At 36.3% G+C, this 24640-nt stretch overlaps 2 long non-coding RNA genes across 4 annotated transcripts in view; both read left to right on the top strand.

Moving 5' to 3' along the window:
* Nucleotides 1-17674, top strand: part of LOC140141752 (uncharacterized) — a 60208-nt gene extending 42534 nt beyond the window's left edge. The window contains exons 4-7 of one of the 2 annotated variants that reach the window (XR_011857441.1): nucleotides 12289-12567; nucleotides 14730-14900; nucleotides 15998-16150; nucleotides 17164-17674. This is a non-coding gene — a long non-coding RNA (uncharacterized lncRNA). Of the gene's footprint in view, nucleotides 1-12288; nucleotides 12568-14714; nucleotides 14901-15997; nucleotides 16151-17163 lie in introns of both variants that reach the window. The other variant, XR_011857440.1, reaches the window with a different exon arrangement.
* Nucleotides 17675-17679: 5 nt separating this feature from the next.
* On the top strand, nucleotides 17680-23556 carry LOC140141753 (uncharacterized). 2 transcript variants are annotated; one of them, XR_011857442.1, is made up of 3 exons: nucleotides 17680-17764; nucleotides 21835-21964; nucleotides 23433-23556. It is a non-coding gene; the product is annotated as an uncharacterized lncRNA (long non-coding RNA). The 2 variants fall into 2 exon arrangements; XR_011857443.1 differs by having other exon boundaries at nucleotides 17680-17768.
* The last annotated feature ends 1084 nt before the right edge of the window (nucleotides 23557-24640 follow it).

Here is a 24640-nt window from a genome sequence, read left to right as displayed (position 1 = left end):
ACCCTTGGCATCTTGGGAGAACAGTGTTTTAAAAAAATTATCTACCAATGTTAAATTAAGATGTCAAAAAATTAAGATGTAAAAAGCCCTCCATTCAAATCTACATCCTGCAATCTGTGTGGGAGATTAAGGTCATGTCTACCATGCATAGAGGGTGTATGGAATAGCCCAGTATTTTGATGCATAGACAATGCCAAAAGTCACACAGCATGGGATATTTAGGTCCACTCTACACCAAATCATAATCACTGCCTTTGAAATTAATCTATCTTCATGAACGTTTCTATCAATTTTGTTGAAAATAAACTTCAATCATCCTCACTGCATGCACAGATTCTATAGTCATTGCAACACTATTTTTAAGGATTGATAGTACTTTGGAATACACAATATGTATCAAACTTCAAAGCACGCAACATTGAATAGGGAAATCTACTGACAGTGAAAACTGGCCAAGGGGCTTTCGCCCACGGCTATTCTGGCCAAGATGCCCTTCAAAAGTATGATTTACATACATATACGGGTAATCTTATTGAGGTGATCATTAGGACTTGATTAGTAACAGCGTTGTAGCTAGGATATTTTTAGTGCTGGGTGGCATTTGATGAACATTTTGCATATTTGGCCAAAATTGAAAATTGGTCAAAGGGCTTTCGCCCACTGCTATTCTGGCCAAGATGCCCTTCAAAAGTATGATTTACATACATATACGGGTAATCTTATTGAGGTGATCATTAGCACTTGGTTAGAAACAGAGTTGTAGCTAGGATATTTTTGGTGCTGGGTGGCATTTGATGAAAACTTTGCATATTTGGCAATTTTTTGCCAAAATGGACCAAATTCTTGACTAATTCACTCAAATGGTGCAATTTTGGCCAGCTAAAATTGCTGCTGAGTGGTGGGCTCCAAAACTGAGTGTAGCCCACTGTAGCTACAACCCTGGTTAGTAATTTTTATTCAAATTTGATGACTCTTTAATAAACAACTTGAATTTAGTTTTTAAACATGAATTAATTCATACACAAATGGCAACCCACCACTTTGATAGTTGATGGCTTCCTCAAGTACATCTTTATGCTGCACTGCTGTGGATGATATTGCAATATTAAATAACAAACACATTCTTCCATTTTAACATTGAATACAGCAAACACCTTTTGTCTGCATGATAGCCAACATTTCATTAGTATGTTCAGCAATGTTTGTTCTTAAGTTTAAAATTCAATACCCTAAGATTTTTCAAAAACATTTTTACCCAGGTTGGGAATACATGGTTTACTGATGTCGACGTAATATGCATATGTGTATGATGTTATGTGTAGCTGTTATTGAAGACATCCTTCTCATCAAATATCTAATTTTGCCTTAAACATTGGGATATGAAAGTGCACTAACCACTTCTTCCTTGTGGATCCGATGTCTCTGATATCTGGGTCCAACTTAGAGCTCTCCTTTGAACTTTTTTCCAGAGTGGCGATCTTTCTTTAATCCAGGACTCCAAGCTTGAACACAGTATTCCAGGTGTGGTGTGATGTAAGCTCTGTTGGTGACGCTGTCTCTGTTAATGAATTTGAATGTATATTTAACCCGCAGATAATTCATGGCCTTATATAGGCAACAGGGCACTATTATTAGTAATCGTTATGGGCTAATCAATGATTCACAGCAGCTTAGAGTGACAAGAACCCTCTACTAAATCATCATCCTGAAAGATGTTGATGTACATGGATTGATCTCCATAATCAGTGATCTCTCCAACTACACTGTCTGGGAGTCCATTCCAAACATGGACTGCAACATGGACGAAAGTTCTGCCGGTTCTTGAGGACTGGCTCAGTCAGTGCATGACTTGGCATTTAGAGGCTGGTGCGTGTGGCTCGTCCGATCACATAATGCTTGGGCAGCAATGCTTTCAAGTCTGGTGGGCACAAGCTGGTGTGCATCTTGTAGAGCACAGATGCAGCAGCCACCTGTTGTCTGTGATGTACAGAGGGGATGTTAAGATCCATTCTTGCCTGCTGCTCGACAACACCAATAATCCTCAATGCTTTGCTCTGTATGAAGTCAAGGAGCTTCAGGGTGGTGGTTGAGGCACTCATCTAGCATAGTGAGGCATACTCCATAACACTACGAACCTGGCCTTTGTAAACTGTGGCTCTCCCTTTTACATCAAACTTGTTTGCTACCCTTCTTAGTGCCTTCTGGGTTGCTTTAGTACATTGTACACTCGACTTGCAGTCCCTAGTCAGATAAACACCCAGGACTTTCTCTTCCTGTATGGCTTCAAGTGTAACACCTTGCATTATGTAATTAACTTCTGGGTTGGTGTTTCCAAAATGAATAGTTTTGCATTTCCCTGTGTTGAATCTAAGGAGCCATTTTGTAGGCCATTTCTGCAGCTTCACTTTAGTTTTGTAACTAATCTGCTGAATGTTTGGCAAGATTGGGAAATTGAGGAGCTTGGATTGGGCTGTAGTGACATGTAACATGTTGTCTGTGTCACATATGATGTCTGCTCTTTGACCACATCTTTATCTATGTGGTCTGCTAATTGTTCGTTCACTGGGTCTCATGGAAGAACAGAGGAAAAATTACTTAATTATTCACTGAATGAGTCTTTGTTGAAGTTGAGCAAACGGTATTGTTATGGATTGCAACAACCCAAGGCCAAAAAATTTCATTAATGTTCAGCAATGTTTGCTTTAAATTTTAAATTCAATACCTAAAAGATAATTCAAAATAAGCAGTTTTTAACCAGCTTGGTAATACATGGTTATTGTTAATGATATATGCCACAGCTGTTATTGAAGACACCCTGAAAAAGGGAAACTCCAAGGCATCTCATTTCAAAAACATCCAGTCTGCGATAACTGTTCTTGTTTGGAGGTGAAGCACTTATATACTCAGATCATATTAATAAGTATTCATTGTATACATTTACTTTGAACATTTAAAAACCTTATCAATTTAAAGGGGCATGGTTTGATTTCTTCATGCTTTGAGTTGTATTTATAGCTCTGTATAAATTTATTAACTTGAAGTACTTATACTCAGAACATGTTAAATAACAATAATAAGCATTCATTGAAAGGGGCGTGATCCCGGGCGTGGTCCAATTTGTTTATGCTTTCAGTTGAATTGCTCCAGCGGTTTTAATGAAAAGCAAAAAATTGAAAATGCACTACCTTCCTGTTGTGGTTACCGCAATTGCCACATTTTTGTTCAAGGTATCTAAACGAAACACATGTCAAGTTTTTTCACAAAGTTTTGAGGGGTTACTAAGTGCAGGGATATTGACATTTCCTGCCCAAGTTGGGAGATGAATTCACTAGCATGTAGCCTCTGGCATGTAGCAGTAAATGGCCAAACCTTTATTATGTTTATTTATTACCCAAATATAATTAAAACACATAGGCCCCAATGTTGCTCAAAATAATTAACAGACCCAGGTAGAATCACAGTCGATCGAGATCGGTCAGGTCAAGAAATTGCTACTGGTACGACGTAACCCAGTACTACCTGTCACGCAAGGGGAGTGGGGGTATATTTATGTGCTGCACCCCACACCACCATGGTTAGCTGCACATACCTCTGGGTCATTGCAGAAACATCCACATAGCGATCTCTGGCAGATCATTTTTTATCTGTACAATTCTGCAACCCAGTGCAACTGCCCCACACCACCATGGTTAGCTGCACATACCTCTGGGTCATTGCAGAAACGTCCACATAGCGATCTCTGGCAGATCATTTTTTATCTGTACAATTCTGCAACCCAGTGCAACTGCACCTCTGCACTTTGGTGTATCTTGTACATAACGCAAGAAGAAGAAGCAGACAGTCAGAAAGACGTTTAAAATGTAACAAAGAAACAAAACACATGGATTCTTTCAGCATTTAAATATATTTTTATTTATGTATTATTTAATTACTTGTTATTCAACTTTTGAAGTGTAGATTGATTGAAATAAAATATATATTATTTGAAATCATGTTTCAAATATATATATAATTCAAGATTTCAAATTTATGGGCTCAATTCTTTCGGGTTTATGTTTAAATAAATTGAGCTTCTAGGGCAAGCCTTGTGGAATGATACAAAGTTTTGAGGGGTTACTAAGTGCAGGGATATTGACATTTCCTGCCATACTGTAGTTGGGAGATGAATTCACTAGCATGTAGCCTCTGGCATGTAGCAGTAAATTGCCAAACCTTTATTATGTTTATTTATTTCCCAAATATAATTAAAACACATAGGCCCAATGTTGCTCAAAATAATTAACAGACCCAGGTAGAATCACAGTCGATCGAGATCGGTCAGGTCAAGAAATTGCTACTGGTACAACGTAACCCAGAACTACCTGTCACGCAAGGGGAGCGGAGGTATATTTAAGTGCTGCACCCCACACCACCATGGTTAGCTGCACATACCTCTGGGTCATTGCAGAAACATCCACATAGTGATCCCTGGCAGATATTTTTATCTGTACAATTCTGCATCCCAGTGCAGCTGCACTTTGGTGTATCTTGTACATAACGCAAGAAGAAGAAGCAGACAGTCAGAAAGACGTTTAAAAAGTAACACTAAGAAACAAAACACATGGATTCTTTCAGCATTTAAATATATTTTTATTTATTTGTTATTTAATTACTTGTTATTCAATGTTTAAAGTGTAGATTGATTGAAATCAAAATATATATTATTTTAAATCATGTTTCAAATATATAATTCAAGATTTCAAATTTATGGGCTTAATTCTTTATCTATGTGGTCTGCTAATTGTTCGTTCACTGGGTCTCATGGAAGAACAGAGGAAAAATTACTTAATTATTCACTGAATGAGTCTTTGTTGAAGTTGAGCAAACGGTATTGTTATGGATTGCAACAACCCAAAGCCAAAAAATTTCATTAATGTTCAGCAATGTTTGCTTTAAATTTTAAATTCAATACCTAAAAGATAATTCAAAATAAGCAATTTTAACCAGCTTGGGAATACATGGTTATTGTTGGTGATACATGAATATGCCACAGCTGTTATTGAAGACACCCTGAAAAAGGGAAACTCCAAGGCATCTCATTTCAAAAACATCCAGTCTGTGATAACTGGAGGTGAAGCACTAATATACTAAGATCATATTAATAAGTATTCATTGTATACAATTTACTTTGAACATTTAATAACCTTATCAATTTAGAGGGGCATGGTTTGATTTCTATATGCTTTGAGTTGTATTTATAGCTCTGTATAAAAGTTATTAACTTGAAGTACTTATACTCAGAATATGTTAAATAACAATAATAAGCATTCATTGAAAGGGGCGTGATCCCGGGCGTCGTCCGATTTGTTTATGCTTTCGGTTGAATTGCTCCAGCGGTTTTAATATGAAAAGCAAAAAATTGAAAATGCACTACCTTCATGTTGTGGTTACCACAATTGCCACATTTTTGTTCAAGGTATCTAAACGAAACACATGTCAAATTTTTTCACAAAGTTTTGAGGGGTTACTAATTAAGTGCAGGGATATTGACATTTCCTGCCCAAGTTGGGAGATGAATTCACTTGCATGTAGCCTCTGGCATGTAGCAGTAAATGGCCAAACCTTTATTATGTTTATTTATTTCCCAAATATAATTAAAACACATAGGCCCCAATGTTGCTCAAAATAATTAACAGACCCAGGTAGAATCACAGTCGATCGAGATCGGTCAGGTCAAGAAATTGCTACTGGTACGACGTAACCCAGTACTACCTGTCACGCAAGGGGAGTGGGGGTATATTTAAGTGCTGCACCCCACACCACCATGGTTAGCTGCACATACCTCTGGGTCATTGCAGAAACGTCCACATAGCGATCCCTGGCAGATATTTTTATCTGTACAATTCTGCAACCCATGCAGTGCAACTGCACTTTGGTGTATCTTGTACATAACGCAAGAAGAAGAAGCAGACAGTAAGAAAGATGTTTAAAAAGTAACAAAGAAACAAAACACATGGATTCTTTCAGCATTTAAATATATTTTTATTTATTTGTTATTTAATTACTTGTTATTCAATGTTTAAAGTGTAGATTGATTGAAATCAAAATATATATTATTTTAAATCATGTTTCAAATATATAATTCAAGATTTCAAATTTATGCGCTTAATTCTTTATCTATGTGGTCTGCTAATTGTTCGTTCACTGGGTCTCATGGAAGAACAGAGGAAAAATTACTTAATTATTCACTGAATGAGTCTTTGTTGAAGTTGAGCAAACGGTATTGTTATGGATTGCAACAACCCAAGGCCAAAAAATGTCATTAATGTTCAGCAATGTTTGCTTTAAATTTTAAATTCAATACCTAAAAGATAACATGTACTGGTGCCACGTAACCCAGTACTACCTGTCACACAAGGGGAGTGGAGGTATATTTATGTGCTGCACCCCACACCACCATGGTTAGCTGCACACATGTAAAATGGGTTGTTATTTGCCGCTCACTCACTTGAAGATGGATGTTTAGCCCAAATGAGATTCAAAAGTATATTAAATATAACCAGTTTTTATCGTTTTTTTTGGAAAATCACAATAATGAATTCAAGTGAGGGTCAGAGAATGAAGTGAGGACGGGTGACAGGAAACTCAAAATCGACTTTAAGTGGCCTTATGTTTATTTATTTCCCAAATATAATTAAAACACATAGGCCCCAATGTTGCTCAAAATAATTAACAGACCCAGGTAGAAATCACAGTCGATCGAGATCGGTCAGGTCAAGAAATTGCTACTGGTACAACGTAACCCAGTACTACCTGTCACGCAAGGGGAGTGGAGGTATATTTATGTGCTAAACCCCACTCCACCATGGTTAGATGTACGTGCCTCAGGGGTAATTGCAGAAACGTCCACATAGCGATCCCTGGCAGATATTTTTTATCTGTGCAATTCTGCATCCCAGTGCAACTGCACTTTGGTGTATCTTGTACATAACGCAAGAAGAAGAAGCAGACAGTCAGAAAGATGTTTAAAAAGTAACAAAGAAACAAAACACATGGATTCTTTCAGCATTTAAATATATTTTTTTTTATTTGTTACTTGTTATTCAACTTCTAAAGTGTAGATTGATTGAAATCAAAATATATATTATTTTAAATCATGTTTCAAATATATAATTCAAGATTTCAAATTTATGGGCTTAATTCTTTGGGTTTTGTTTAAATGAATTAAGCTTCTAGGGCAAGCTTTGTGGAATGATGCAAAATGCCTTTGTGCAAATTTGTTTTTAATGTATAGCAGCAGAACATGTATATTAACAGCACAGGTTGAATAGTATAATGGTAAACTATTTTTGGTAAGTGAATGATTAAGGTATAGGAGAAGCTTTTCCAAACCACCATATTTCCTAATTTGTATATGCAAATTTGGCGTTGCTGAATGACACACACGGGAGCAGTATATTCTTCTCTAAAATGTTTTTGGCAACCTCTGAGTTCAGTAATCTGGGATATTAAATTTGCCACTTAATGTAAAGCTAAGATGTAAACTAACAACTATCGGTATCCATTTGAAACAAAATCATGGGCATTGTCTCTTTATGCCAGTTTTTCCAGCACAAAGTTGTGGAATTATGCAACTTGAACTGCAAATTAGAACTACTTTCCTTGAGTTGCTGAATTTTCAATGCTGTAGTTGTTGTCCTTGCCCCTATCATATATATATCTTACTTGTCACCAATGCGCTATAATGCAAAAATAGGCACAAAATCGGCCAGGGGTGTAGTACCCCCTTAATCGTAAAATTGGTAATTAAATAATGCCGACTGCAGTTTATTTGAGTTACTTATTCACATGCATGCTGTTGTGTTGCTTTTACCAATCAAAAATATGCATATAGGGTGTATATCTGACAATGAACACCATTTCCTCAGAAAAAAAATAAATATCAGAAAACATAAACTTTCAGCTACAATTAGACCAAAATCCAATAAATAAATGAAAGAAAAAGTTTTTAGTAGCTAGTGTGTTGGCCCTATACGATTAACACAATTTCTTCAGAATTGATTCAGAGTATTTTTCTGCATCTGGAATTCAATCATATTATTGTGGTCAATCTTGTGTATAAGTTAGGTGCTATTAGGGACCGTTCACAAACACTTGTAAGGGGGGGCCTGATGCAAAAAAATTTTATCGCGAAATTTTTCGGGGCCCCCCCTTTACAGACCTCGAAAATGTCAGGGCCCCCCTTTTGACATGAAAATTATCGGTCAACCCCATAGAAAAGCATATAAACTCAATTTTCCCAGAAAAATTTGTGGCCATTTTTTCAGGCCCCCCCTTAGGAGGGTCAAAAATTTCAGGGCCCCCTTTTTGCATCCGGCCCCCCCTTATAAGTGTTTGTGAACGGTCCCTTAGAATGGACTCATTGGAATGTTCCTAACTCTACCCTGGTCTGCCAGGGTCAAGTGAATGGTTTATGATTAAAGAACCATTCAGTGATCCCAGCTGCGCAAGTATAAAAAAAAATCAAAATTGCTTAAAAGTGAAGGATAAGTCATTCAAATTGTCATTTGGTATTTTTGAAATGAAAAATTTGGCAAAAAATGAAGAGACGGCAGTATTGACAAAGTTGAAGTCCCATTCAAATACATGTAGCTGTCAGTAGGCCTACATAAATTACAGATTACATGTAAATCAGGTTTTTTATGGGTTTCATATCAAAAAAAGGTCCATATTTTGGAAAGAAAGTCCACTTTTCCCTTGAGAAAAAGTATGCTTTTTCAAAATCGGCACCCCCCCAAACAAATTCTGCGTATGGGCCTGATCCATGTCAAGGTTTTGGCAAATAAACTTATTTGGATAGCACATCCCTATATATGTTTTCCCCAAGTGTGGACACCCCTCTAGATCCCGCCATCTTCATTGGTCATCAAGTCCGGCTGCCCGGCGTAGTGCTTGGTCATCAAGTCCGACTGCCCGGCGTAGAATTTTTATGTTTTGGCACCTAGTCGTTTTTCTATGAACAACATGACCCATTTGGACAGCAAAAACCAAGGGGGAGGGTCTTATTGGAAATGAGGGTATGGGGATGTACAACAGATTTGGGGTACATTTTCAGCCATTTAGACTTGGGTGGATTTTCAGCCATTTTGGTTTATTGATGGCCATAATTTCATGAAAATTTGAAAGGGTGTTTTTGTCTTCAAAATTTTCTCAAAAAAGTGCACATTTTTCTTTTCACAAATTTGTGAAAATTTATAAAAAAATTGGTAGAATTTCTAGTCCTTTGGTTTACGGTCGGGTACTTTTTGAGGTATCAGCCGTTCATCCCTACCCAAACCAAAGTTGAGACCCCCCGGCAGCAACATTCCTGTAAATGTTGGTCTCAAATGTGGGACTACCCACTAGATTCCAGCATCCTGATCAGGTACCCCTACCATACCCTTACCTAGCCTTTGTCAGAAGCTCAGTTTGGCTTGGTTTGTGAGGGGCAAGTGCTTGGTGCGAGCCAAGGGCATCTGTGCACTGCAAGTGCATAAGTGTGCGCTGCAAGCACATCGGCGCAAGAGATTCCTGACTTGTGTGAGCATGGTTCCCTGTAGCTCATTTCAGCTGATGTTATTCTCCTATGCTTAGCTTGGACAGGTTGGGTTAGTCTCTGAGTTTCCTGTCTGTGATACAAGACTCTTCTATACCAGTTTCAACAACATATCCTATTGTCTTGATTAATCTTACTGGCTCTTATGGAGACTTTATAAGGATCTCTCACAGATAAATTGCAAGTTGGAACAAGATGACAGAATATTTTGGCAGGGTGATGATGAAGGTGATATGACTCTTGGGGATGGTGTTGAGGATGGTGACTTGATTAATGATAACACAAAATCAATAATGAAACTTTAGGAACTGCATTTTATTTGCGCGACAACTATCATAGTACATGCACAATAAGGTTTCGGACATTTTGAGGTTGGGCACAATACCTGAATTGAAGAAGGGCCCAACTCAATTTTTTTTTACAAAAATGAGTTAGACCCAGCATTTTATTGCCTGCAAACTATTCTTTCTTGTGTGTGAAAGATGAACCAAAATCCACTCTCTAAATAGTCTTCCACGTACACTTAATCATGGTTTTCATGGAAGAAAGGCCCAACTCCATGGAGTTTGGCCCATCTTCCACAAATATTGGGTTAAAGAGGAATTTTGTTCATCCAAGAAATCTGCTTTGCACTACAATAAACTTTCTTGCTAACATATTTTCATGCTTCTACTTGTGCAATTAATGGATGATTATCAAATTTCTGTAGCTATTTATAACACATCTGCTTACGGAACTCGCACCTATAATATATTAGTGGAAGAAGGGCCCAACTCCAGCTCGTATTAAGAACTGTACAGTGCCATGGAAACATATATAATTTTGAATGTATGTAATATTGTATGTTCATGTATTAAAGGTCCCTTGAAGATGAAAACATTCCATCTATAAAACTTTTACAAATATTTAAGTTTTTTCTTAATATCTCAAAAACAGTTTTGATGAAGTTGGGCCCTTCTTCCACTTAGGTATTCAATTATATTGATTTGGTTTAGGAATTCTAGTTGAAGCAAGGCTGTTAGCTGTCAATATGTACCCAAATTTAGAAAATACTGTAAAAAAAAAAAAAAAATAAGCAAATTCAAAATTAGTACATTGCTATGGTACGTGCATCCCTCCTATACAATATATGTTAGCGTTTGTATCGTTTGTCTGGGAAGATGCCGTGAGAGTACGATGCCTCTATTGAATGTCATAGTGCCAGCGAGGGATTGGTTTACACGATGTCCTTCGTCTATGTCACCTCCGAGGGGACTGTGCCACTTGGTTACCCGCTATGGTGTGGGGCGAGAACATAAACAGCTGCACAGCGTGTTCTCTAGCGTGCGCGGCCCTCTTGAGCCTTTGTAAGCTGGGCCAATGGCCATGGGGTGTCTTGTCTTGAGGAACGGGGCCCTCAACATTCGTCTTGTATCCGTTAAGTGTTCCCGACTCAGTAGTCCAGCTGCAGAGAAAGGCATGTATGATGGTTATGCCAGTTTTATGAAACATTTTCTTTTGCTGATTATTGTTCTACGGGTGATGCAGAATGAATCTGAACCACCATGTACAATAGAACCAAATATGCAAGTTACGGTAAGGGGTAGTCTTTTGCACATTTGGGACTGGAGAATGAGGCACAACTATTATCACCCGTGGGATATTTAAGATAATACAGGGGTCAAAATTCAAAATTTTGTTAAATCAAGAATGTTGAGAAAGAATTTGACATCAATTTGAATGAAAATTGATTAATTTGGATTTCCTGATGTAACTTTATAAAAGAACAACTTGCAGCTGGACTATGCACCTACCTTGAAGTGGTTTTCGGGCTTATGATTGTGACTTGATCTAAACATACAAAATTTACCGTCACAAAACAGAAACCAGTTGGTACAGATGTTTTCTGTTTCAATTTATGTTAAAGCCATATTATATATAACAATTCCGTTTTTTGCACGATTGTAATCTACTTTAGTCAATAAAGATACTCTGCAAAAATCAAGACTTTAGGTGCTGTAGTTTTGTCAAAATCCGAGATTTTGAATAAAACGATGGAACCGTGTTTTATTATTACAATGGAAATATTAGTCGAACATGTATGCACAGTACGTACACGGCGTGCAGGATACACATAAACACACCCGAGGATTGTACCGTATTACAACCGCGGGAGTAACATGCATGGGCACTAGTAGTAAATTCCAATTTTCTATGCTTTACCTCACTTGTTTACATCTGGTCACAATTAACTAGAGGGTGCGATATTTGTTTGTCTGTTTTATTTGTTTGTCTGTTTAACCAGTCAGTCTGGATGAACACATGCTTTGGTCCTGATGGGACCAGGCTATTGCTCAAACCAAGCTGTCAAGCATGAAAAGAAAAGAAAGAAGGAAAAGAGCAAGGAAAATAATGTCCATTCACAACAAATCTGTACAATTTTGCTCTTGGCATTTGGCTCTAGATGTGTGTGGGGGTGGGTGTGTGTCTTATATCGGGTTAGAGAACTTGAATAACCTGGTATCTGGGTCTAAACTTCTAAGATTCCAGATGACAATCTGTGAGCTAGCTTCTGTGTCACTACATTGTCATATCAAACACTCCATATTCATTAAATATGTGAAGGATATTATTAACACTGGATCCACTCTTGTAACCCTTGTGAAGTCACATGATTAAAAGTATCCCTTCATTCAACTAATTCAACCATTATCTCATTTTTGGGATTTTTGCAGGTACACTGAATATCAACAAAATACAACTGCTGGTGCTGGACAGAAATCATGAAGTGAAGCTGTATGACCCAACACATACCATAACTAGAAGTAGTAATAGAAGAGAGAGTCCCTCCTGAACCTCATCAGTGGATACAGCCTTTCACTATTGTAGAGAACCAATACTTCCATGCCTTTCTCAAGCTCTGGTAAACCCGCTACATGTACATCACTGTTGCCTGTTCAAAAGATGATCAAGATTGAAGAGGAGGTCAAGACAAATAACAAAAAGAAACTGAGGTAAGACATACCTAGAAAACATCGGTTTCGACATTGTTCACTAAACATCAGTTATGTTGGGTTATATATACAAAGGGTATATAAAAAGGTATGAAAAGTGTTCTTGACACCCCACTGGCGATCCCGAAAAAAGGGAAAAGAGAAAGGAAGAGAGAAGGGGAGGAGGGGGTGTGGTACAAGGGGTTAGAGTAGGAGTGTCTCTCACATCACCATGAGAGGGGATAAAAACTACAATAAGTTTGTAATTTGGGCCGCTATATTGTTGGCCTACAATGATGTGTGGACAAAGAAATTTTGCGCACACTGGCTCTGGGTTTTTTAACCTTTATTTTTAGCTTAAATTGTCTGAAATATAAAATGTTCTGTGTACTTCACATGCAAATGTCTCAAATAGGAATAAAATATGCTTGTCTCTGCCACTATTGATCTTAGGCCTCTAAAAGTATGCACCCTTATCTTTAAATCAAAACCTGGCTACTTGAATACATATGCCTTCCTCACGTGGAGATTGGGGGCCTCCGATTTTGGCCTGGCTTAGGGCCCCAAAAAAGGTAAATCTGGCATTGCATGTGTCAGTGTCCTCCTACTCTGTATTGATAGAAATGTTCTGACAAATTTTATGATTTACATTTTCCTATTTTAGACCAAAATGAACTGCATTTTGGTCCATTAACCCCAACACCCAAAAAAAACCCACAAAATACCACAATGAAAAATGCCGCGCATTCGTGAATCCAGGGTCTGCGATGACACAATCACCCTAAGTGTTATATGCTCACGGAATTGCTGCCCATGCAGTGATAGCCTGTGTAGCTACCGGTCCGTAATCATGTGGTTGGCATGCGAGGGGGGTCAAAGGTTCAAATCCCGGGGGTGCCAAGTGTTCATCTTCTCTCCTTTTTCGTATCTTCGATCTTTAACTTATCAAAAGTGTTAGGGTTTTAAAATGCCAAATTGCCGCAAAGTGCATTTATCTTGGTAAAGCCATTCTGTCAGTAGATCTGTGAGACGTCCCTTTTTTTTCATCTCAAACATGAATCTTAAAAATATTATAATTCCATCCTTTCTATATGTAAGCCTTAATCATTATGAGTGCTAGGGCAACTCCTCTCATGCCTGAAAAAACCTCCTTAGCTGGATTAAAATAACGGGACAAAAGTAACCAAAGTTGTAAAATGCCTATGCATTTTCCTTTGTAAATTATGTGAGTCTGGATTGGTCGAAGATGAACTGCATTTTGTTCTAGTGTGTGATTATTTTAGGAATGAGCGGCAACGTTTTATACCTAGATACTATCGTGAAAACCCATCTGAACTGAAGTATTGCCAATTCATGCAGACTTCTGATAGCAGGATCTTGACAAATCTGTGTAAATATCTATTTAATGCATGTAAGAAGAGAGATATATACTTTCGTCAGTAGATGTATACGTTAATATTGTTTATGTAATTTACAATGTATTTTAGGGCCGGAGGCCTTTATACTGAATAAATTTCCCTCATTGAGGGAATTGAATTGAATTGAATTTGGCACAATTTCAGCATTTAAAATTGCAATTTTTTCGCGCGCTTCATGCACGTTTGTCCTGTTAATGTTCTTTTTATTAGTAGCAGATCAGTGGACGATTTGGAAATTTTGATCACTGACTCTGTGACTCTGGTTCATCTCCAAATTTTAACATTGAAATAGCAAACTTTCGTGCACTACGCACACACTTTTTCACATTTTCGTGTGCTTTTCCTGGTAGTGGGACAGCTTGGAAAAAACTTTACAGTTGTGGGGGAGGGATGTCTTCAATCCAATTAGCCAGGGTGGCAATTATGTTGCCATGCACAGGTGCCAGCAAAAGGTAAATTGGGCCATACCAGCAAAATTTATTTCTGAACACCCCTGATGTTACACTGTGTAACATGAAAGCAGCATTTAAGGTGGTTATGTTATCAAATTATCAAATTATGTTGGACTGTAAATCACAATCACACACAGGGACCGAGCTTGCTTAGTATTAAATACTAACTAATCTTTGCAATAGAAAAAGCAAAATTATATGATGCATTACTTCCAAATTTCCTGTAATACTTAGTTTCACTTGTCATGTCTAGTTAGATTAAAACTATTAATACACTTTGAATTATTTGAAATTACAGGTTTAATTTCCTCAGGCAGGCAATCCCAGTATTGATGAAGATGGCAAAGATGACTGGCTTGATATGGCAGAGTATGATGCAGCAGTGAACAACACAGCATTCAACAACTGTGGCCAATGCATGTTTTTGCTATAGCACTCTACATGCAGTTAACTAATAGATACACTAAAGGCGATTGACTTTAAGGTATACAAAAATGTTCATAGAAGATGTTGTTGTTGAAAACAAACAAGTTGTTTAATTGTGTACTCATAAGTCAATGATGCATGTTCTTTACGTGTGCAATAATTATGAGCCATGGGTCGTTAAAATTGGGGATCTTTAGGCAGGCTGAGAGGGGTTTCTGGCAGGCCCATAGGGGGTATAACATAACAGCCTTTGCATCTGGGCTTGAGATTGGAATTCCAATTTTCTTTCTCACAAAGTAAGGGCTAAGATTTAAATTGTACAAAATTGTGTTCGGGAGTGGCCTTCTCTCCTTCCTCTTGCACTATTTATTTCCATTTCTTGCTTTGTTTATCAAAGCTATCTGGGCCAGCATGGTAGGTAGAAATATACTGATAAAAAGAATACATTGTTTAAGGGATCTAAATGAGGGCCTACGTTTATTATGCGTTTACGACAGTATTTTTGGGATGATGAGCACCTCAGACCTATCGATTGCATTCTGAATCTGAAGCATGTCTTTTCTGATATCAAATAATTTTCATTTTTGAAAATCACAATATATATAATTTTAAATTTTATGACAAATTATAAAACTTTGATATTTTTCAAATTTTTGATATATAACAGTCCTCGAAGTAAATTATATAAATCTAATGATATATTCTTAAAGTGTGTGTAGCAGGGAGGAAAAGCCGACGGTCAATTGAAAATTTTGACCTTTCATATTGAAGATATGGATTTTTTTCCCAAAAAAGACCTAATTGTTTTTGGTGTTTTGGGAAAAAATCCATATCTTCAATAATGAAAGGTCAAAATTTTCAATTGATCGTCATTTTCATCCCACCTACATACACTTTAAGTATAAATCATCAGATTTATAAAGTTTACTTCAAGTACTGTTAAATATTAAAAATATCAATTTTAATGATTTGCCATAAAATGTGTATTAAATTGCAATTTCAAAAATCAAAATTATTTGATATCAGAATGACATTCTTCAGTATTCAGAATGCAATCGATATGTCTGGTGTGCTCTAATGTCCCAAAATAAATACTGTCCAAACGTTCATACCCCAGCCCTTAATATTGCTTTTTTCTTTCAATCTTTCATTTAGGGCCTACAGGCATCTTTCCACACCTTTTGCTAAGACATCAAAATAAAGCAGTTTGCTACAAACCTCAACAGTGTTCAAGAAGACTGATGACCTAAGGAGCATGATAGTCCCACTGCTCTATCTTTACTATATAAATGGACAAAACCAGATGAGGTAAAAAGCATAATCATTAATTGTCTTAAATTTTGCAGACCAAAAATGCTTGCAGAAATATTACTAATCTTTCTTTGATTGTATTTTGATTCAAAGTATTTCAGTCAATTTGAAGATGAACAAACACAAGGGTGTGTATCTGTAAATAGGAATCTCCTGATATGACTTTCCAGACAAAACTTTAAAATGGGAAACTTTAAATTCAAGAAATATATTTGAAAAGTCTTAAAAACAAAGAATTGCTTAATTTTTAGTAGTAACAATTTGCTTAATGTTTAGTCGTAATATATGCCTGGACATTGGATTGTATCAAAAATGAGTAGGATCTGGCTTTGACTGAGCTTTCCAAATGTTTCGGGCTAGGGTGATCTAGTCGGCATTTTTTTTATCTATGAAATCTTATAAGACTCTATGCGTTTTCTATGCATCAGAAGTCTAAACTAACTTCTAGACAATATCATCCTCTGAAATTCCAGTCCATGAGAGTATCATCAAATGTGTACAAATATAGTTTCTTTCTAAATACCATATCAGAGTGGAATAACCTCCCATCATCTGTTCTAGAGTCTGGTAGCATTCAATACTTCAAAACTGCACTATGTAATAATGTAACTTAATGTTTAATCTGTATTCACATATAAATATTTGTGTTTTCATCAAAGGCCATTTTTCTTCTCAATTAGATGACGCTTTTGCGATTTTTATTGAGTATTTGTTTAGATTAGATTTAGATTCTCCTGACCTCATCTTGCAGAAAGTGTATGCTTTTAAGTGCTGGGAGGCTTTTTTTACTGCAGTTTATGGGGAAGTATACAGATGTGCCTTTGATTTGATATGACTTTGGTTGGGTTGCATGCCTGATCTTGAACCATGTCTGTCATTCCAATAAAACTAATGAGATTTTAAAAGTTGAATGAAAAGATATATTCAAATGGTAAAACTTTTGACAATTGCTTTTTGCCAAAAAATGAGTAGCAGGTCTTAAATGAATTTTAATGTTCTTTTCTATGTAGATTGTGGAGGTACATGTGGAAAACTTTGCACTGAGAATGGCTATAGATGGAAGCGAAGAGGAGCTAGGATTCCACCTGGAAAACAGGTGAAGCAGGAGAGTTGGACTGGTGGTGGTGACAGACTTTGATTTTGCTGACGACATTGCACTGTTGTCTGAGGAAAACAACAAGCACAAGAACTGCTTCACAGAGTTGAGACTTCAGCGGCAATAGTGGGCCTGAAGATGAATGGAAGTAAAACAAAGTACATGTCTTACAATAACAAAAGAGAAAGCATCACAACAAATGACGGTGTAGTACTAGAGGGGGTCGATGATTTCAAATACCTAGGCGCAAGTAACATATGACAAATGCAGATCTATATGGAGATCTTCCAAAAATAAGCCACAAGATAATGGAAAGAGGAATCCGGTTTGCTGGCCATTGTTCTAGAAGCGAGGACCCCGCATCATAAATGGTTCATTGGATACCCAAGCACGGGAGGCGGAAACCTGGAAGACCCACTCTAACCTATGTATGACACTCGATTGGAAGCAGCTAGCAGACTTCAGGACAGCAATGGAGAACAGAAAGTTTGAGGACACCACTTGAAATAAGTCAAGTAAGTAAGTCAAGTGGAAGATATTTCCAAAATCTTTCACAGGAGGTATGGATTTTAAACGGAATAGCCCATTGCATGCTTTCACTTTCAACAAAGTGAAGTCTACCGCTGATCATGGTTCATGATTACACGCTTGAACCAGTCAGTGAGTGTAGAGGTTTGTTGATCATATGTGTGGCATTGTGTTCATGATTACATGCTTGAACCAGTCAGTGAGTATAGAGGTTTGTTTTGACAAAAGCGCTTGTACGAGACAGATTAGCAAATGATTGGTATAATAAATAAATAAATAAATAAATTTTGGATTTATAAAGCGCCTTTCTCCAGATCTTAGAGGATTCAAAGCGCTGTAATTTCGCTGCAATGGTGAATCATCACAATCAGATCGCATCAACTACAATCAACGAAAAAAGTCTTGGAACGCTTGCGTGTAAATAACGGAAAACTGTCACCCCCTCTCCGCCGTCCAATGTTGAGAAATATCAAAGTCTTCAGCAGTTTCCCAATGTATTCTAACATTGATTGATGGGGACGCAAAATATACGTCATTTCCATGATCATATGAAATTCTGCATAGAATTTCGACAGAGTGTACCAAGCGTTCCAAGGACTTTTTTCGTAGATTGTCTCTGCCGAATGCAAAATATTTCATCTAAATTTCGTTTTTTGTCTCATAACTCAAAAACGGAATGTCGATGAGCTTGTATATGCTTTGGAATCATAACAAAATTGCACAGAAATTGGTTTTTAGAGAGTGGGTTATATGCTTTTTAAGGAAACATAACAAAAAAATTGTTGATAAAGAAATTGGTTTCTTTAGGAAGTGGTCACTGCAATCACCCCCTATGCTAAAATACACACATTTTGCAATTATAGCCCTAAACTGCTCTAAAATGTCGTTTTTAGTCCATAACTCAAAAACAAAATGTTGTATGAGCTTCATATTGCACAGGATTTGGAAGTAGACCATGTACTTTATAGGAATCATAATACAATTGTTGATAAAGAAATCGGTTGGTTCATGGAATGGGCACTGAAACACCCCATACCCTAACTTACTCGCATTTAATGACATTTTTATGCTATATCTCAAAACCGAGAAATCGTATCAAACACATATCTCGTAATTACGGCTCTAAGCTGCATGATTCGAGTTGTGTAATTTTTTTTAAATTAATATTAAAGTTCACCTTCATAGCACTTGTCAGATAGGTGCATGAGCGTTAGAAAAAAGAAAAATGAGTTTTAATTTAATACTAAAACTAATATTTAATAATGTTACGATTTGTAAGGAAGTAAATAATAAACTACGACTATCTTCAGTAGATAGCATTAACTTGTTTTTAATGTAACAACTATCTTCAGCAGATTTGTGCTTCACAATTTTGTGTATACATGGTGTGTGTATGTGGGGGGGTGCATACATGGTGTAGGGCGTGGGATGTATGTGGGGTAGGGAGGACTATTATAAGATCATATTTAAATCGGAAAGTATTTCATTTGGGAGCTTTTGGGAAAGAAAAAAGAAATTATTAAATTAATTAATTAAACATAGAGAAAGAAAGACAGAAAAATAAAGCAAAAATGTATACTTCATGTATTTATAATAAACAAAAAATTTCACCGCGTTCACCATCGCAAATAATAAATGAGACAGAAATTTGAACCTATAAGCGGTCACTTCAACTTTTTTCCACGTTCATGTTTTTATTTATTTAAAATGTCTTTCGTTCATTCTTTCATTGATTCATTAATTGATCTTTCTTTCCTTTCTTTTTTTTTATTTATTTATTTATTTATTTATTTATTTATTTATTTATTTATTTATTTATTTATTTATTTATTTATTTATTTATTTATTTATTTATTTATTTATTTATTTATGTTTAATACAAAGAAGGACAAAAGAAGCATAGAAAATAATGAATCCATAATTTAGCAATGATTCACGCAATTAAAACACGAATAGTCAAAGGGTGTAAAGTGGAAACCCATAATGGTAATCTGTTTGGTAAACACTGCTCCATTGAACAACGTGCATACTGAGCAGTTTGCCCTGCATTGATATTAATTTAATACGTATAGATATTTATTTCAATTCAAAATGGCAAACTGTTAACAAATTTCATAAATGCGATCAATGTGTCATTCATTTTGTATTCAAACATTCTCAATTGGTATAGCCAATGTAAACGAACGGCACGCTTCATGAGATGCGGCCTAAAAACCATAAAAGGTCGATTTTGGACCATTTTGTCATTATGGTAAACTGATGCACTTTGCCATTTCCACTATACAGGTTTACACTTTCCCCGATACCTGACTACTATAAAAGACCAAAACTGGTTACTTCGATTGTAAAATACCAGCGTGGCGCAACGGCTTAGTCCTTCGACTCGTAATCTTTTGACTATTGATTGATGCGAATGGTTCGAGTCCCCGTGGTGGTCGATTTTTTTCTTTAATTGTATTCAATTGTTGTTTTCTTTTTTTTTTCTCTCACCGCAAAAGCGTATTTTATTATAAATAATATTCAGAAATGAGTTGTTTTAAAGTGTTACATCATAATCTTTCTGGTTCGTTCGGATAGGCCTATACTCAGAAAACGCCAATTTTACAGAAAACATTTACATGTTGGGTTATATTATAAAGGGTACAGAACGCTTTAATAAAATTCAAAAACATTTTGGAAAACATGCTGCAAAACATCGTAATATTTTTTTAAAATTATATTTGTAAGTGTTTTTGAATTATGAGACAAAAACGAGATTTGACTCAGTATCATACAGTAGAGAGTCATAATTACGAAAAGTGTCTAATTTAGCATAGGGGGTGTTTTCAGTGACCATTCCCTAAATAATCCAACTTCTTTATCAACAATTTTATTATGATTCAAAGGGATATTAGCTATTATTACGAAACGTGTGTAGTTTAGCATGGGGGATGGTTTCAGTGACCACTCCCTAAATAAACCAATTTCTTTATCAACAATTTTGTTATGATTCCAAAGCATATAATCCACTCTCAAATCGTGTGTAATATGAAGCTCATACGACATTCCGTTTTTGAGTTATGACACAAAAACGAAATTTAGATGAAATATTTTGCATTCGGTAGAGACAATCAACGAAAAAAGTCTTGGAACGCTTGCGTGTAAATAACGGAAAACTGTCACAAACTCTCCGCCGTCCAATGTTGAGAAATACCAAAGTCTTCAGCATTTTCCCAATGTATTCCAACATTGATTGATGGGGAGAGGGGAAGGGTAAATCATTGTTGTAGATGTCATGCTTGTTCCCAGGCAAAATATACGTCATTTCCATGATCATATGAAATTCTGCACGGAATTTCGACAGAGTGTACCAAGCGTTCCAAGGACTTTTTTTCGTAGATTGTAGGTTGCTGCTGAACGGCGCACACCTATCCGCATTTAGATTGTAACATCCACCAATTATCTGTGCAGCTCCCAAATTCCATTGGGTGAAGGAAGTTTTGATAACCAAACAACTAATCACCGATTTTTGCGATACAGGAGGAAACCGGATATCCCGGAGAAAACCTGCGAGAGCGAGCATGGAATCGGGATAAACCAAATGCACATGAGTCCTTGGGCCGTGCCGGGGCTTGAACCCGGGACCTCAGTGGTGCAAAGCGAGGGAATTACCGCTGCGCTAACTCGCCCTCATCATGACTGTGATGATTCAAAATAAGGACCGGTTTCATTTACATTTCATACAGAATTGTGCGGCAATTAGTGAAATAAAATTGCCACGGAGAAGGAAAATTTTGCAGTGCGGCACAAAAATCATTGGACCTTGGTTATAATAGACTCTTGCTTTCTTTATTGTCAATGAATAGCGAGTTTTGCACATATATAGCATCCATGGAGAAATAAGGAGAAAGCCTGTATGCACCGCTATCAAACTTTGAAATGTTTACATATTTACAATACTCAGTGGCAACAACACCATGTATCGGAATCATCAGCCTGTCTTGTATAGCATTTGTGCATGTATTAAATGTACTTCTTCTATGGCTACTGACAAGCTTTGTATTTTTTTGCCTTGCAGAATTCTTTCTACCTGAGAAATTTCATAGGTTCTGGGTCGAAGAACTTTACCAACCTCAACATTGGCATCTTTCTGTTAGGCGGTATCCATTAACCTTGATCATTTGTTTGAATGATCTGTGGAATTCCTGGTGAGATAATCTTAGCAACTTTTTCAATTCAGGCTTTTTAGAGCTTTTTAGGTTTAGAATCTACAAGATTCTTTCCTATTTTTCGTGTCAAAGTTAATCAAGGCATTATCTATGTATTAGGCCATATATTCCATTCAATATCCACACTACCCCTGTGGAAGATTTTGGAAATATCTTCCCCAGAAGCATGTACATTAGCAGATCTATTTGAAACTCATCCTCCAGTGGAAGATTCAGGTTAAATCTTTCTCAGAGGGTGTATGAAATCCAAATGGAGCTGCTGCCAATTGTGTTCATTCCATTTGAAATTCATATCCCCTGTGGAAGATATTTGCAAAATCTAACACAGGGGTGGTGTGCATTGAAATTGAGCTAGAAATTGAGGGTTGCCCGTCATTTGAATAAAATTGCCTGTCCTAATTTGACCTTTAAAACATTTACCAGACATCTATAGCCCATTGGGGGTTCAAAAAGTTCAAATATCTGTTGATATGGCATTGTTATACAAATTGGGTCTACTAAAAAGGTCAATTAGCTTCTCAAAACATACAATTTATAATATAGCATCTGTCAAAGGCATTAATTTTGCCCGTCCCAGGAGCAAACTCCCCATCTAAAATGACGGCCAGACTGGTGGCTAGCTAAGACCCTGGTGGTGTGGATTTGGTTAAAGGTTGCTTTCCAAGTGACTAATATGCAAACCATACCTAATACATAGTAGGCCTACATGCATAAACTTGCATAATATATTCAGTTTAGCGCTGATGGAGTAAAATATATAAATTCTAAATCATTCCATCCAAACTAAAATCAGAACACTGTACTTTGATACATTTTTAATTTGTTGAAATATCCAACAAATCAGTTAATGAGGCAAGTGATAATTTATAAATTAAAGAGAAACACAATGTCTTCCCCAGTCCCTTCAAATTCAATAAATGAAAAACAAAACCCACAAGAATCATGCAGTTGTTTTTCAAGTCCGGTCCAAGCAATATTTTAAAATTTCTTTGTATTATTCAATACATAAGAAAAACATTTGTAAATAAAGTGAAAAAATGCAGTGATGTGTAATTTGTCATTGCTATCAGCAGTAGATAGCAAAAAATACTGCAAATGATACCATGTTAATTAGCTGTTTGGCAAAGTCAAAATAGTTTTAAAATGGAAACAAAACAGTTATTATAGCAACTAGTACAAGGATCCAAATTTCTGATATATGATACAAAATACAAATTGTTGATGTCTGCAGAGTGCACACTTGTAAATTGGAATCTCTTGATACCTTCCAAGCAAACAAGAATTTTAAAAATGAAAAAGTGGCAAGATTCTTAAAGAAATACATTAGAAAAAGCTAGAAACAGAAAATATATGGTCTTGATTATTAATCCTTATACAAATATGAACAGGATCTGACTTTTTTAATAAAAATTTGACTAAGCTTTTAAAATGTGGGTTTTTTTTTCAGAGATGCCTGACGTATAGGGTGATCTACATTGTAGTTGGCAATTTTCTACAAACTTCTCGTGTTTTTTCTATCATGCATAAGGTGCCTTCACCTGACCTTCATCATTGCAAAAAGTGGAAAGTGAAAAGTTAGTCATTGTACGAGTTGTCTGAGTCAGTGCAGTGCACAAGATTGAACAACACAAAATAAAAAGGAATGGTAAGACTGCATGGGAAAAATGCAAATATTTAGGCACTTATCTGGACACATCAGATGATATAAAGAGGAGAAAGAGACTGGCCATGGCAGCAAATGGAGTGAAATAAACAAAGCAAGAGACCAAAGTGGTTTGAACATCTAACGAGACTACCCAAAAGAAGCAAATCAAGTCAAGTCAAGTTTTGATTGATTGATCAAAGCAGATGACAAAAGCATTTTGACCTCTGACCTAACTGCCAAGAGAGTTGTCATTGGCTGGGATGCCAAGTTGAGTGTAATTGATGATGATTATAGTTGATGTTCATGAAAATGAAAGATTTTGAAATAAAGGGTTCACCAGTTCCCTCATAATTGTTTTACCAAATTAACAAATTATTAATTATCATAAGCATTTATGTCCACACATTGTTTGGTCACAATGGCTCATGTAAGAAAAGATGCAGTTTTGAAAGTTGCACTTTGGTCAATTCAATTTTCAAACAATCCAGCAGGTCTGACATACTGTAGAATACATTCTGCATGCTTTGTGAAATTAAAATGTTCCTAACTTTGATGCAATGTTTGACATTGTGAATTGGACCATGTGTAAAATAAAACCGACCACCAATAATTTATTTTTGATGAATCCACAGTCAATAAAGAGAGTTTTTACTTGATTTTCTGAACTTGCTAGTGGTGGCAGCCAAAACATTGCATCCTTTGATTAAGTTTGACATTTCAAATTGAATCAACTGATTGAGTGTTAATATAGCTGATCTTTCCATTTTGAAGGAGCATTTTGCATTTCAAAACATATCCTTTTTTGTTGTTTCAATGATGCTCGCAACTTTTTTAATCAACCCAAATGTCATTCACGCTTTAATTTCTCAGCTATTCCGATTTCTTTTTAAACATATGTGATATCATGTTGCAACTGACAAAATTCTTCAAGGGTGGACTGTTTTAATGTGGTTATTTTAGAAATAAATATGGTTCTAACAAAAGTTGTTAAGAAAAAGGTTTGTCTCAAT

The sequence above is a fragment of the Amphiura filiformis genome, chromosome 20 (assembly GCF_039555335.1).
Source record: "Amphiura filiformis chromosome 20, Afil_fr2py, whole genome shotgun sequence".
Classification (NCBI taxonomy): Eukaryota; Metazoa; Echinodermata; class Ophiuroidea; order Amphilepidida; family Amphiuridae; genus Amphiura; species Amphiura filiformis.
Note: the sequence above shows the minus strand (reverse complement) of the source record. Positions and strands in the feature narration are given on the sequence as shown.